This window comes from Eretmochelys imbricata, chromosome 5 (genome assembly GCF_965152235.1).
Source record: "Eretmochelys imbricata isolate rEreImb1 chromosome 5, rEreImb1.hap1, whole genome shotgun sequence".
In the NCBI taxonomy this organism is placed as follows: Eukaryota; Metazoa; Chordata; order Testudines; family Cheloniidae; genus Eretmochelys; species Eretmochelys imbricata.
The window spans coordinates 14,600,757-14,616,420 of record NC_135576.1 but is presented as its reverse complement, the minus strand read 5'-3'; the positions used below and the strand labels follow the sequence as shown (position 1 = coordinate 14,616,420).

The following is a 15,664-nucleotide window of genomic DNA, read 5'->3' as shown; positions in this document are numbered from 1 at the left end:
TGACATGATTTCTGTGTTACAGGAAGTTGTCTCTAATTCAGGCTCATAAATAGACTGAATACAGGTGGCTAGTTTTGCTTTGCTTGGTTAATTCTCTGGAAAGGTTTCAAGTCCCAGGTCTGAGCGTTGCCACGTGCGTGTGCCTGGGGAGGGGAGCTGTGCAGATAGAGTGACTGCTGTAGCTGGCACTTAGTCATACCCCCTTAGGAGCAACCAAAGGGCTCTTTACACATGAGAGTCAGTCATGGAGCATCACTGCAATACCGGGTAGGTGCCTAGTCCTCTAGCCCTCATTCACGTGCATAGTCCCATTGATTTGTGTGCGATGACTCATGAGAGCAGGAGCTAAAGGATCAGGCCCTTTGATAAGGGTGCTATTAATCTCCGCTAATGCGAGGTGCACGTTCCACTCAAGGTCGCTGTGACGCAATGTGATCCACTCGCAGGGAAGGGCAGGGGGTGTTTTCACTGCTGTGCTTCCTTGAAGTGTCACACTGAGCGAGGGCAGCTTTTTGTTCCACTCCATAGGAACCCCGCTGGTGATGGGCTGCAGCAAGGATGCACTGATTGGGGGCATCTCCAGCTAATTTAGCAGGGGTCCTACCTCTGCCAGTGACCCCAGAGGTTACAGCTGTTGGCCCTTTGCATCTCAGCACCCACCCTCTGCCGTGGACCTTGCACACCTGCATAGACTCTAGAATGAATCTGGATCAAGTCAAGATTGGATGTTTTCCTAAAAGATGTGCGCTAGTTTGAACAGGAATTATTTCAGGGAAATGCTCTGGCCTTTGTTATACAGGAGGTCAGACTAGATGATCGCAACAGTCTCTTTTGCTTTTGTAATCTATAAATCAGTCTATGCTGACAACTGATCTTTTTTTAACCAAGAGATTTTGAGATGAAGTGTGGGGAGTAGAGGAACAAGCCATGCTGCTTATGCTCCCTTGTTTGGTTAAAACTGTTTCAGTTTGTTCAGGCCGTTCACCACCCTCATCTTTGTTTCCCACTCCCAAATCCCATTAGCAAATGAAGAACCTAGTCCGGATTACTTGTGGCACCTTAGAGACGAACCAATTTATTTGAGCATAAGCTTTCGTGAGCTACAGCTCACTTCATCGGATGCATACTGTGGAAAGCTTATGCTCAAATAAATTGGTTCGTCTCTAAGGTGCCACAAGTACTCCTTTTCTTTTTGCGAATACAGACTAACACGGCTGTTACTCTGAAACTAGTCAGAATTGTCTGTCTTGCGGGTTTTTTCTAACTGACTAATTTTAAAAAAAGCAAATGTGTTTGCTTGAGATTCTCTGCCACAATCAGCTTTTGTTTGTTAGTGTTTGTACAACAGAAATAATCTGGAGGCTGCCTTTTTTTTTTTAAAAGGGAAGGCACCTCTCTTGTTTGAGGTGAAGGGGGTGGGGGAGGGGGAACCACAGAGTGGGACGATGTCTGTGGCTAAGGCCCAGAAGTGCCTGACATCAGCGCTAGTTTCAGTGCCCCTGACTCCCACTGTCTAGAGGAAGCAACTGACATTTCCTGTATTTTAAACTTTCAGACCAAATAATCACAGAAGCCGTTTTTCGAAACTCACATATAGGGCACAACTCCTCCACGGTGTAAGTCTTGGTGGAATCGCACCAGAGATGAATTTGGCCCATGATATTCGTTGGCATGTCGTTCTCATGCTCTAAAATTCATCCCCTTGTTTAATCTCTTTTGAGCCCTTTTGAATTGCCTTTATGATGAAGCAGGAGTTGCTCAGAATTTGTCTACGAACAGTTGTTTAGTTTTGGTTCCTGTGGGGTCTTCTTTTTAATAACATATGCCATCCCACAGCAATGGAGATTCCGTCTCATTGCGTCTTAAGGTGGGAATGAGTTTCTGTTCTTTCTCTTGCCAGCCTTATGACTCTGAGTTATAAGTAAATTACATCCACATCTAACTCCTGCTTATTATCATGGTTACAATGAGGCCAGAAGGGAGAAGGCCGTGGTAATAAAGGCAAGACTAAGATAATGGGCTAGAGTTATAGCACTGGGGATAGTAAGGCAAAGGTGAGGTTTTGCTTTACAAAGAAGAAGAAGGTGGCAGGCTGGATAGAGGACAGGAAAAGAAAGAGTGGGGTCAAAGAAACAGGAGATGGGGAGAATAGGGGGATGGTAAAGAAGGGAGGAGGCGAAGGAGGATTAGGAAGAAGAATATGAAGTTTGGTTTCGGGGAGGCTGAGTTTGAAGTGGGAGCAAGATGACGTGGGGGAGATGTCTGAGAGACAGCTGGGGTTGCAAGGCTAGGCAGAGGGGCGGAGGCTGTGAGAGGAGAGCTGAATTTGGGAATCATCTGTATAGAAGTGACAGCTGAAACCAAGGGGGCAGATGAGGCTACAAAGAACCCTGTCCCCAACAGGTAGGGGAAGAAGAACAGCCATCAATGATGCTGCTGCTGGAGCCATCACCAAGGTGAGAGCAGAGTCAGGAGAACACAGGACCATTGAAGCCAAGGGAAATGGGAGTATACTGCAGCCTACTGCGTCTGGGGCAACAGCGAGACCAGGACCAGTGAGAATAGAGAAGATCTCTGTTGCCTCACCTAGGAAGAGGGCATTGGGGACACTAGAGGAAGGACAGGAGCCAGGCTGCTGGGGAATGAACCAGGAGCTGGAAGAGAGGCTGTGGGAACAGACACACATTTTAGGATTGTGGAGGCGATAGGAAGTGGGGAATAGGATAATGCCAGGAGACTGAAGGTAGCAAGGTTGTGTCTAGAGGGAAAAGGGGTCGAGCAGATACAGATAAACAGATAAGGAGGCAGAGATGGAGCGAAGGAAGTGCAGAAGTGGGAGGGTGTGGAGCCTTGGGGACAGGCTGGGCAGGTAAATGCAGATGGTAGTTGAGAGATCTCAGGGTCTGAGACAGGGAGAAGATGGGACTGAGGGCCAAGGTCAGAAAGGGGAGGCCGAGTAGATTTCATAATGCTTTGTTCTGGATAAGCAAGGTCTGTGGCAGGGCAGGGTGTGGAGGAGTGGCCTCGCTGGGAGGGAGCTTGCAGGAAGGACAAGAGGATGCTGCCAAAACAATAGACCCGGACCGTCAAACCCCGGAGAGGTGGGGAGCAACTAGCAGCTGTGTGCGCACATGGTATTGGTGAAGCGTGCATCATTGAGCTTCTGACATATTCGTGCTCCAAGGAGAGGTGCGATTGGCCCTAGGAGATGGAGAAAACCACACCCAAATCTGCTTGATGAACCTGCTCTCCCCCCCCCGCCCCATGATGAATTTGGAATCAGCCTCCATTCTCCTTTCTCCTGCCTCTCCAAAGCAGCATCATCTTTCAGAGCAAGTCCTCTGGTGGAGACGCTGCTGCTCCGGCACGGCAGAGTACTGGCTGCTGCTCCCCTTCTAACCGTCTGATACATGAAGTAGCTGGATGGATTTGTGATTCGCAGGCTGGGTTTTTGAAGCCTGCCATGCCCTGCAGCACTGGTCTCATTGTGAAATACCATCAAAGGGAAGAGCAAGGTGCTGCGCACAGCCGATGTCTCTAGTGTCGGCTAGTTGCCCAGTGGGAGGAGCCTGCAAATATGATGGGGCACGTTGTGCCTACTCCTGTATGGATTTACAAGGAGAGGAGGGTGCAGGAAGCCCTGGCTTCACTTTTACCCCCTGCTTGGCTGCTGGGCACAGTTACAGCCCCTACCTTCCACGTTGCTCCTTCCTAGTTCACCAGTCACCACAGAGGATGCCAAGGCCCGGCTTCCCCTCCGTTTCAACCATCAGGTCTTGCCGGCTGTGCAGCGTGGAGTATGCCAGGGTGAGCTGCAGGTGTGACCCTGCTACGAGACAGTGAGCGCCAGGAAGGAAACTGGATGTCAGGGAGCTCAGGGGGCAGGATTCAACCCAGAATTTCCACCCCCCTCCCCCGCTTGCACAGTGGAGCCTGATGCCCTACTGACAACCCCAAGCATTCAAAAATGAGTCGGGTCCCTCTCCCCCAAAATTGTAAGATTGGCTTAAAAATCATAAGGTTTAAAATTAATTCATCTTGGCTCCTTTTTGTTTTCTTTCTGGCTTTGGGGCCTTTCAAGGTCATGTTTTCAAGCTTTTCTCTGAAATTACAAGGGCTAGAAACTTTTTTTTTTTTCCATGAAAGGTGAGATTCCCTCATCATCCCCAGACTCTAGGAGCTGGGGCTTTAAGCAAGACACTGACTGTTGCAAGAGTTGGCAACCCTGCCCAATGTTCACTGCCACAGCAGAAGGGGAATCTCTTCTCAATGCAGGGCTGCTTCAATGAATGGGGATCCCAGTTACTCGGAGAGCAAGGTCAGCATTATTGGGCCCTGCCTATTTGCTTTTAACTGAGTGTGAAGGGCTGCATGGCTTGTCCTCTCTGCTGCGGCCACAACTTTTTGCACTGTGAAATGCTGAGGAGCTGGAGATATTTATTGGTCAATAATATGATGAATGTTCATTTACAACTAGAAGAATCAGTGACAATGAGTTCTCGGGGATGATTTCTAACAAAAGGCAACAAGAAGCCGCGCTTTCCTATGGAGGCCTGGGGGAAGTGTAAAAATATATAACCAGACTCTTGTGCTAACATGAACCTACAGGCACATATTACCAGGTATCCCTCCATCCATGTATGCAGGGGCTGCAGGAGGTAGCTGCATGCAGACTGCATGGGGTCACTGAGCCAGAATAATCCATTTTGGGTTTTGTTTTTCTGGACCCTTTTAATCTTACCCGTTGACAAAAGCAGGCTAGTACGGTAAGTCATTTCCTTTCCAGCAAGCATTCAGCGTGCCACCCCTGGGCTCTGCCTCCCCCACCCCCATGCCCCTCTGCACAGATCGCTCCTTGTTCCATGTTCTGTAACACCCAGGGCTTCCTTTCCAAGTTTTCTCACACCCTTCTATATTTGTGCAGAAGAAATTTTAAACTTTTTTTAGACTTTTAAAGTCACAAAGCCTGGTAGCTGAGCATTCTAAAGGGTCATCTTAAAAACAGGCTCAATTCTCCACTGAGCTCAGGCGTGGTGGAGAGGAGGATCTGACAGGGCATCCTTAAAATGCTTACTGCAGCAAGGAATTAGGCATAGGGGAGCCTTGCTATAGAATCATAGAATATCAGAGTTGGAAGGGACCTCAGAGGTCATCTAGTCCAACCCCCTGCTCAAAGCAGGACCAATCCCCAATTTTTGCCCCGATCCCTAAATGGCCCCCTCAAGGATTGAACTCACAACCCTGGGTTTAGCAGGCCAGTGCTCAAACCACTGAGCTATCCCTCCCCCCAAAAGGTAAATAGCAGAGGATGGTTTCGATCCATCGACCTCTGGGTTATGGGCCCAGCACGCTTCCACTGTGCCACTCCGCTCTACAGTGCAGGGTGCAGTGGTGATCCCTCTACCAGGTTTACATCACCAGAAGTCCCAAAGCAATCTTTGGTTTCACTTAATGGTGGTTATGTGGTACAACGTGAACCTGGTGGGCCAGAGGGAGTTACCAAAATCACTTTGTGACATTGCTGGCCCTAAGGCTGCTGGCGTTTCTGTTAGCAAGCCAGTTGGAAGATGGGAACAGGACAGGATTTGTTAGTGCATGCTAGATGAGTTGTTAATTATAGTATGGTAGTGCCTAGAATCTCCAGAGAAGATCAGGGCCCCATTGTGTTGTACGCTGTGTATATACACGTCAGAGACAGTCCCTTACCTAAAGAATTTACAATTTAAATAGATAGTCTCATTATCCCCCTTTTACTGACAGGGAATTGAGGGCCATATTTTAAAATGTATTTAGCTGCCTAAAGATGCAGATAGGTGACTAATGAAATTTTCAAAGTGCTGAGTTGCCGTACTTTCATTGATTTCAACAGGAGCTAGGTGCTTAGAAGTTTTTGAAAACCCCACTAGGTGCCTAAATAGCTTTGTAAATCTGGCCGTGAGCAACATGCCCAAGGTCATGCAGGAAGTCTATGGCAGAGCTGGGGCTAACTCTGGGTCTCTCAAGTCCCAGGCTAATGCTCTAACCACTGGACCATCCTTCCACTCTGGGCCCAGCTCAGTGATGACATAAATAAGAACATAAGAACGGCCATACTGGGTCAGACCAAAGGTCCATTCAGCCCAGTATCCTGTCTGCCAACAGTGGCCAACGCCTGGTGCCCCAGAGGGAGTGAACCTAACAGGTAATGATCAAGTGATCTCTCTCCTGCCATCCATCTCCACCCTCTGACAAACAGAGGCTAGGGACACCATTCCTTACCCATCCTGGCTAATAGCCATTAATGGACTTAGTGAGGATGTAACTCATCAGTCTAGTGCCTTAACCGTAAGACCCTCTTCCCATCCACTTTTATTGTACCTCAGTGCTGGCGTTTTTTTTAAATTTAGGATTTGTGCTATTTTATCCTGTCCTCCTTCTGTTTTATAGGTTTAATTTCTGCCCTTTCCCCATCTTGTGCGTGTGAGAAAGAAAAGGATGCGAGACTGAGAGCACTGTACACCTAAGGCCTTTGCGTATCCCCAGAACAGATGTGATGCAGACTTCCTCGCCCTGCGTAACAGGAGCTACCTGTTAAGTATGTGGAGATAGTTCAGTTTCCATGGCCCATTCAGACCTTGGTCTGTCTCCTAACACTGCCAGGTATAACGGTGGTTTTGCCATAGACACCTGGCCAGTAAGAATTAGAGAGAAACCTGAATTTCAGAATTCAGATCCAGATCCTGATTTTGACCCCCATCTGCTCCCCCAAAATTTGGGCTCTTCAGATACAGGGTTTGGCATGGGCACAACTCCAGTGGGAGTGGAACTGAGGCCATCAACTCATTTCACTGAGTTCACCACGAAATATCTTTTGTTCATTACTGACCTAGGCTGGAATTAAACTTAGTGACCTAGAAGTGAAAGACTTTTAAATTAAAGTCTGTATCTAATGTGTAATATAATGTAGACTGTTCCAGTGTCTGTCTGAGTCCTTATTACTAATATAGCACTACCGTTATTACTCTTTCTTACTCTTTTATTGCTAGTCATTCTTTAAGTTGTATATTGCATAGATGAAAAGGCACAAGATAATTTCTTCACATCAGATAAAGGCTTATTGCAAACCTTCTTTGCTGAAATCTTTGTGGCCTACACTCCGAATTCCCACTCAAGTTGTAGACCGTGTTATTGTTAAACTGTAATTGGTTACTGAATTATTGAACTGTACAGCTACCTCTACCAGGAACAAAAATGAACACTTAACTTGCAAAAAGAAAAGGAGTACTTGTGGCACCTTAGAGACTAACCAATTTATTTGAGCATGAGCTTTCATGAGCTACAGCTCACTTCATCGGATGCATACCGTGGAACTTGCAGTTGTCTCAGCTGGGAAACAAATATAGGGCACCACAAGCCCAATCCCAGAGGCGGAATAATTCTTCAGAGTCTGTTTTAAAAGGGTTTACAGTTATTTTGTGAATGGAGAAATCATGCAGTGGAAGGCTTCTACCAGCAATCTATTAACTGCTGCCTTTATAATTTGTAGCTAGACTACCTGAAATTTGTACTTTTTTAGGAAGAGGTAAAATAAATCAGTTCTGGGTCCCAGAAAAGTAAAGCCTGATCATGCTCCTTTGGAAATCAATGGGTGTCTCTTCAATGCAGAGTTAACTTGAGTTGTAACTCAAATGTTGCCCTAACTCAAGTCCCACTCACAAAAAATGATAACTCGAGCGCGGTGGTGCTTTTCACTCAAGTTGGCTGGTCTGAGAGGGGTTGTAGGCTACAGCTTGTCAGCTGCTAATCTGACCGTCGCAGAATCATAAAATTATAGGACTGGAAGGGACCTCGAGAGGTCATCTAGTCCAATCCCCTGCACTCAAGGCAGGACTAAGTATTACCTAGACCATCCTTGATGGATGTTTGTCTAACCTGCTCTTAAAATCTCCAGTGATGGAGATCCCCCAGCCTCCCTAGGCAATTTATTCCAGTGTTTAATTACCCTGACAAGAAGTTTTTCCTAATGTCCAACCTAAACCATCCTTGCTGCAATTTAAGATCATTGCTTCTTGTCCTATTTTTAGAGGTTAGAGAACAGTTTTTCTCCCTCCCTGTAACAACCTTTTATGTACTTGAAAACTGTATTACATCTTATGTCTTGCTTACGACCCTCCTGCTAATACACCCCAGAATGATGTTTGCTTTTTTTGCAACAGTGTTACCCTGTTCACTCATATTTAGCTTGTGAACTACTGTGATCTACTATGACCGCCAGATTCCTTTCAGCAGGACTCCTTTCTAGGCAGTCATTTCCCATTTTGTACATGTGCAACTGATTGTTCCTTCCTAAGTGAAGTACTTGGCATTTATCCTTATTGAATTTCATCCTATTTACTTCAGACAATTTCTCCAGTTTGTCCAGATCATTTTGAATTATAATCCTATCCTCCAAAGCACTTGCAACCCCTCTTAGTTTGGTATCATCCGCAAACTTTATAAGTGTCCTCTCTATGCCATTATCTAAATCATTGATGAAGATATTGAACAGAACCAGACCCCAAACTGATCTCTGTGGGACCCCATTTGATATGCCCTTCCAGTTTGACTGTGAACCACTGAAAACTACTCTCTGGGAATGGTTTTCCAACAAGTTATTCACCCACCTTAGTGCAATTCCATCTAGGTTGTATTTCCCTAGTTTGTTTGTGAGGTGGTCATGTGAGATGGTATCAAAAGCCTTACTAAAGTCAAGATATACGTCTACTGCTTCCCCCCCCTCCATCCACAAGGCTTGTTACCCTGTCAAAGAAAGCTGTTAGGTTGGTTTGACACGATTTCTTCTTGACACATTCTGTCATGTGGATGCAGGCTAGTGGCACTCCAGTAGCTTCGTAGAATTCCTCCTGTGTGCCCAAAGAGGGCAAGCAAGTTCTCCCGCAGTTTACTAGAAAAGAATTCACAGAGTGGCTCCGTAGCACAACAAACCATGGGCTGGCCCCCAGAAGTCTCAGGGCTGTGACTATAATGACAATGAGGGCACGGTAGCTTGAGCGTTATAACTCACTATGGCAGCTCTCCCTTGAGTGAGGCTAGCTTGAGAGGAGTAATTTGAATGTAAATAGCTTAAGTTAATACTGCAGTGAAGACCTTCCCCAATGGCAAAATTCTCCTTGACTTAAATGGGAGGCGAATTGTACCATAAACCTTTAGGGGCTGATTTTCAGCTTGGCCTTCACCAGGCTGTTTTAAAGTCGCACCTGCAGTTGTGTGCACATAGGCATCCTACTGACAGAAAAGGCCTCTGCCAAGAATTACAGCTGCAAAACTGCACCCACAGTTATATTTGTCCGCAAGTTGCTGGCACAAAAATCCATCCCTTCAGGTTGAGAGAGAAGTTTTTTCTCATTGGTGAGTACTAGCATTAACTCAGCAATGAGCCGGAATCATCGTCCATTTGGAACCGTTTCAGTTCCAACCCTGCTATGCAGCTTCTTCTGTCCTTCTGGTGTCTCTGTGTGCAGGGGTATCTGAGAACTGCACTGTGGCCCTTCAGGGTTTGCTCTGAACTGGACTGTGAAGTTTTCTCCTCCGGCTGCCGACATACATGACTTGTTGGTGCTGGCTGTGGCATTGGGGCAGTATGAAGTGGCTACACCTCTCAAACAATTCTGCACCGTGCTGTTGACCCTGTTCTCTTTTAATTAAAATGTGAAGATAAATAACTTTGCTCGAGCACTTGGGGAAAAAAGGAAATGAAGGTCATTTGTACATTGGGCTGCTGTCAGCCTCAAGTTAGACTCATGCAACAGCCATTTATCGTGGATATTGCTTACTCCCAGCTAGGGTGACCAGACAGCAAGTGTGAAAAATTGGGACGGGGGGGGGTGTAATAGGAGCCTATATAAGAAAAAGCCCCAAATATCGGGACTGTTCCTGTAAAATCGGGACATGTGGTCACCCTACTCCCAGCTACAGTGCACGTGGCAGTTACCTTCAGTTTTTCCACATTTGTTTTTTGTTTGTGTTGCTCATAGAAAAATCTAAACACACCCCAGGAAGCTGGCTATGTATTTTAGGGACATACTTGGCCCTCATTACTTTATTATTGCTGTTATTGTTATTTTTTACTTGTATTACCATAATGGTCGTGTTGTCCACAGATTGAGAAAGGAGGTGGTGGGGAGGCTTGGAGGAAGAGATTGAGAGCTCTGTTTTAGCCATGTTAAGTTTGAGCTGACACCTAGAAATCCACAAGGAGATGTAGTTCTAATAGTAATGATAATACATGGGTCTCTGAAGAGCCCAGGGCTTGGGGGAATCCCTGGCTGGCACAGATTTAATGTAGTACCCGACTGCAACATCCCCAGACCCACTAACCTGGTCCTTAGTAAGGTCACTGAAAACTAAATTAATGCTCAGTGGAAAAAAGAGTGGTAGTGTTTAATTGTTCGCACGGTCAGTGCTCCTTTGCTTTGCTCCCACCCAAACTCTATGTGCTAGCAAAGTGAGATTTACTACAGTTCTTTTTCTGCTATGAAGCAAGCCCAATTCTGCTGTCAGTTACTCTGCTGTAACTCCACGGACTGCAGATTTATATAGGTGTAATTGAGAGCAGGATCCAACCCCATGTTATAGAACTTTCCATTTACACCTTTTGTGCAAAATTACTCTTCCTGTGTGGAGTCGGCCGTATGGCAGCTGTGGTTATAAAATTTATCTATCTATCTATCTATCTCTTAATCTTTCAAATAAACTGCCGAGACCTAGAGCATTCATGACTTCCAGAATGAGCGATATACAAAAAAAATCACAATTAACTTCAAAGCACAGAAGAGCAAATTAGTTTGAAGCCACACTTCACTGACACCCGACTTGGGATCAGAAACCAGTGCTTTTCTTCATAGCAATTTAGCTGTGACTTTTAAAACCCTAATAATATTTTTAATCCAATTTGTAGCATGTAAATTTCAACAGAGATCAAATGTATGTGAAGTGCAAGGAAGTGGGCCCAAAATAATAGCCTGCTCCATGGCATTCTTTTTATCACACTAATAGGTAAACAAAGTATAACAAAAGATCCAGCCTCCTCGGCACCATGCCTGTTTCCATCACCTGCACTTTTCTGGTGCTATCATAACATGGATGTTTTTACGTCATCAATAACACAGTAAAAAGGTATTTTATGCTGGCAGGTTGCCAGGGCTGAAAAGGGTGTCATGGTGGCATGACACCCAGGCTTGCTTTCTTAATTCCACCTTGATTGGCTTAGCACTGCATTTTCACTCACTGGATGCCCATATTCTACAGCTGTCCTGAAAAGAGCTGAAATGTTCACACCATTTCTATGTGCATCATGGATACAGACAGCAAAAAGGCTGGTTGAGTGCCAGAAAATGGGGTGATCATATTCTCTCTCCCTCCACCTGCCTAAACAGCAAAGCTTTATTGCTGAAATGGATATTGCACCAGATCCTCAGCTGGTGAAGACAATGGAGCAACTCTGATTTCCACCAGCTGAGGATATGGCCTATTATTAAATTGTTGATCTTTGTCTTTCATACTTTACAGACTGCTCTCATTTTAATGCATATTAAAGGACCTGGTATACTTTGACTGAGCTACTTTCCAGCAAAGTAGAAACAAAGCAAAACAAGAAAGAATGATCAAATGAGAGTCTAGAATCTCTGGGCCAGATCCCCAGCTGGTGCAAATCAGCATAACTCTATAGAAGTCAAGGGAGTTACGCCCATTTCCGTAGCTGAAAAGCTGGTTCAGAGATGGAAAAGATGTATTAAGTCATTTAACACATCTTCCTGCAAGCGCAGAATTGTTCCCCACAGTTTTCTTTAATCTATTCTTTATCTCTAGTTCACTGTTCACTATAGGATTTAAGCACTATATTCTCCAGTGCTTTGTCCACTCTAGTTTCCAGTGACCCAAGTGATTGAGCTTCCATGACATCCCTTACAATTCTTCTCCTAGCTGTTGAAAGATGTAGTTTTGTGGTGATATCGTTTAACTGCGTACAAAGACTTCAAGAGTGAGAATGTAATGGGGGGGGGGGCACTTGCTACTGAGCGCCTCGTAGTGGCTGAGTCCTTTTCTCACCCCTGGCATGCCCTGCAAGCTGCTGGCTCAGCTTGGTGGGTCTTCTGTGGGTTGGCCCTCTGGCAGAGTCACAAAGCTGATTGAACCCCTTGTGGGACAATAAAGAGTCCAGTAAATTAACTGTCTATTTGCCCTCGCTAGAGACTTCAGCTCCAGCTCTAGCTCTGGGCCCTTTAAATTCAGCCCTTTGTTTGGGCTCTCAAATAAACCCTGTCCCCTTTTTGGGCTTTATGCCACTGTGGTTGGTAGGGGAACCTTGGCCCAGCAACTACTCCGAGTTCCAACCCAGCGACTCTACATGGCCACCACACACTGTTCAACTTCAGTTTCTGCCTTGGGCCTCTCCCTACCTGGCCCCTTTTTGCTTCACCCATATCTCAGGTCTTCTCTTCCTGCAAATGGTCTGGGCAAAAATTACATTGGAGAAGAAAACTACTAGAGCCTCCCCTGGGATAGTGCTTGGGGTGTGCTGTAGACCGCTGGGATCTAATTTGGATATGGATAGAGCCCTCTTTAATGTTTTTAATGAAGTAAATACTAATGGAAACTGCGTGATCATGGGAGACTTTAACTTCCCAGATATAGACTGGAGGACGAGCCCTAATAATAATAGGGCTCAGATTTTCCTAGATACAACAGCTGATGGATTCCTTTATCAAGTAGTTGCTGAACCGACTAGAGGGGATGCCATTTTAGATTTGGTTTTGGTGAGTAGTGAGGACCACATAGAAGAAATGGTTGTAGGGGACAGCCTTGGTTCAAGTGATCATGAGCTAATTCAGTTCAAATTGAACGGAAGGATTAACAAAAATAATTCTGTAACTAGGGTTTTTGATTTCAAAAGGGCTGATTTTCAAAAATTAAGGAAATTTGTTAGGGAAGTGGATTGGACTGAAGAATTTATGGATCTAAAGGCAGAGGAGGCCTGGGATTACTTTAAATCAAAGCTGCAGAAGCTATCGGAAGCCTGCAGCCCAAGAAAGGGGAAAAAATTCATAGGCAGGAGTTGTAGACCAAGCTGGATGAGCAAAGAGGTGATTAAGAAAGAGCAGAACGCATACAGGGAGTGGAAGATGGGAGGGATCAGCAAGGAAAGCGACCTTATTGAGGTGAGAACATGTAGGGATAAAGTGAGACTGGCTAAAAGTCAAGTAGAGTTGGACCTTGCAAAGGGAATTAAAACCCATAGTAAAAGGTTCTATAGCCATATAAATAAGAAGAAAACAAAGAAAGAAGAAGTGGGACCGCTAAACACTGAGGATGGAGTGGAGGTCAAGGATAATCTAGGCATGGCCCAATATCTAAACAAATATTTTGCCTCAGTCTTTAATAAGACTAAAGAGGATCTTAGGGATAATGGTAGCATGACAAATGGGAATGAGGATATGGAGGTAGATATTACCATATCTGAGGTAGAAGCGAAACTCGAACAGCTTAATGGGACGAAATTGGGGGGCCCAGATAATCTTCATCCAAGAATATTAAAGGAATTGGCACATGAAATTGCAAGCCCATTAGCAAGAATTTTTAATGACTGTAAACTCAGGGGTTGTACCGTATGATTGGAGAATTGCTAACATAGTTCCTATTTTTAAGAAAGGAAAAAAATGTGATCTGGGTAACTACAGACCTGTTAGTTTGACATCTGTAGTATGCAAGATCTTGGAAAAAATTTGAAGGAGAAAGTAGTTAAGGACATTGAGGCCAATGGTAAATGGGACAAAATACAACATGGTTTTACAAAAGGTAGATTGTGCCAAACCAACCTGATCTCCTTCTTTGAGAAAGTAACAGATTTTTTTAGACAAAGGAAACGCAGTGGATCTAATTTACCTAGATTTCAGTAAGGCGTTTGATACCCTGCCACATGGGGAATTATTAGTTAAATTGGAAAAAATGGGGATCAATATGAAAATTGAAAGGTGGATAAGGAATTGGTTAACAGGGAGACTACAGCGGGTCCTACTGAAAGATGAACTGTCAGGCTGGAGGGAGGTTACCAGTGGAGTTCCTCAGGGATCAGTTTTGGGACCAATCTTATTTAATCTTTTTATTACTGACCTCGGCACAAAAAGTGGGAGTGTGCTAATAAAGTTTGCGGATGACACAAAGCTGGGAGGTATTACCAATTTAGAGAAGGACTGGGAAATCATACAGGAAGATTTGGATGACCTTGTAAACTGGAGTAATAGTAATAGGATGAAATTTAATAGTGAGAAGTGTAAGGTTATGCATTTAGGGATTAATAACAAGAATTTTAGTTGTAAGTTGGGGATGCATCAATTAGAAGTAACGGAGGAGGAGAAGGACCTTGGAGTATTGGTTAATCATAGGATGACTATGAGCCGCCAATGTGATATGGCCGTGAAAAAAGCGAATGCGGTCTTGGGATGCATCAGGCGAGGTATTTCCAGTAGAGATAAGGAGGTTTTAGTACCGTTATACAAGGCACTGGTGAGACCTCACCTGGAATACTGTGTGCAGTTCTGGTCTCCCATGTTTAAGAAGGATGAATTCAAACTGGAACAGGTACAGGGAAGGGCTACTAGGATGATCCGAGGAATGGAAAACCTGTCTTATGAAAGGAGACTCAAGGAGCTTGGCTTGTTTAGCCTAATTAAAAGAAGATTGAAGGAAGATATGATTGCTCTCTCTAAATATATCAGAGGGATAAATACCGGAGAGGGAGAGGAATTATTTAAGCTCAGTACCAATGTGGACACGAACAAATGGATATAAACTGGTCATTGGGAAGTTTAGACTTGAAATTAGACGAAGGTTTCTAACCATCAGAGGAGTTTCAGAGTAACAGCCATGTTAGTCTGTCTTTGCAAAAAGAAAAGGAGTACTTGTGGCACCTTAGAGACTAACCAATTTATTTGAGCATGAGCTTTCGTGAGCTACAGCTCACTTCATCCGATGCATACATGCATCCGGTGAAGTGAGCTGTAGCTCACGAAAGCTCATGCTCAAATAAATTGGTTAGTCTCTAAGGTGCCACAAGTACTCCTTTTCTTTTTGCATCAGAGGAGTGAAGTTTTGGAATAGCCTTCCAAAGGAAGCAGTGGGGGCAAAAGACCTATCTGGCTTTAAAATTAAACTTGATAAGTTTATGGAGGAGATGGTATGATGGTATAACATGATTTTGGTAATTAATTGATCTTTAACTATTCATGGTAAATAGGCCCAATGGCCTGTGATGGGATGTTAGATGGGGTGGGATCTGAGTTACTACAGAAAATTCTTTCCTGGGTATCTGGCTGGTAAATCTTGCTCATATGCTCAGGGTTTAGCTGATCGCCATATTTGGGGTTGGGAAGGAATTTTCCTCCAGGGCAGATTGGAAGAGGCCCTGGAGGTTTTTCGCCTTCCTCTGTAGCATGGGGCATGGGTCACTTGCTGGAGGAATCTCTGCTCCTTGAAGTCTTTGAACCACGATTTGAGGACTTCAATAGCTCAGACATAGGTGAGAGGTTTATTGCAGGAGTGGGTGGGTGAGATTCTGTGGCCTGCGTTGTGCAGGAGGTCGGACTTGATGATCATAATGGTCCCTTCTGACCTTAGTGTGTATGAATCT

At 44.8% G+C, this 15,664-nt stretch overlaps 1 non-coding gene across 1 annotated transcript; it reads right to left on the bottom strand.

Annotated features, from left to right (window-relative positions):
* Positions 1-5,299: 5,299 nt before the first annotated feature.
* Positions 5,300-5,371, bottom strand: TRNAM-CAU (transfer RNA methionine (anticodon CAU)). The gene has a single exon. It is a non-coding gene; the product is annotated as a tRNA-Met (tRNA).
* Between the last annotated feature and the right edge of the window lie 10,293 nt (positions 5,372-15,664).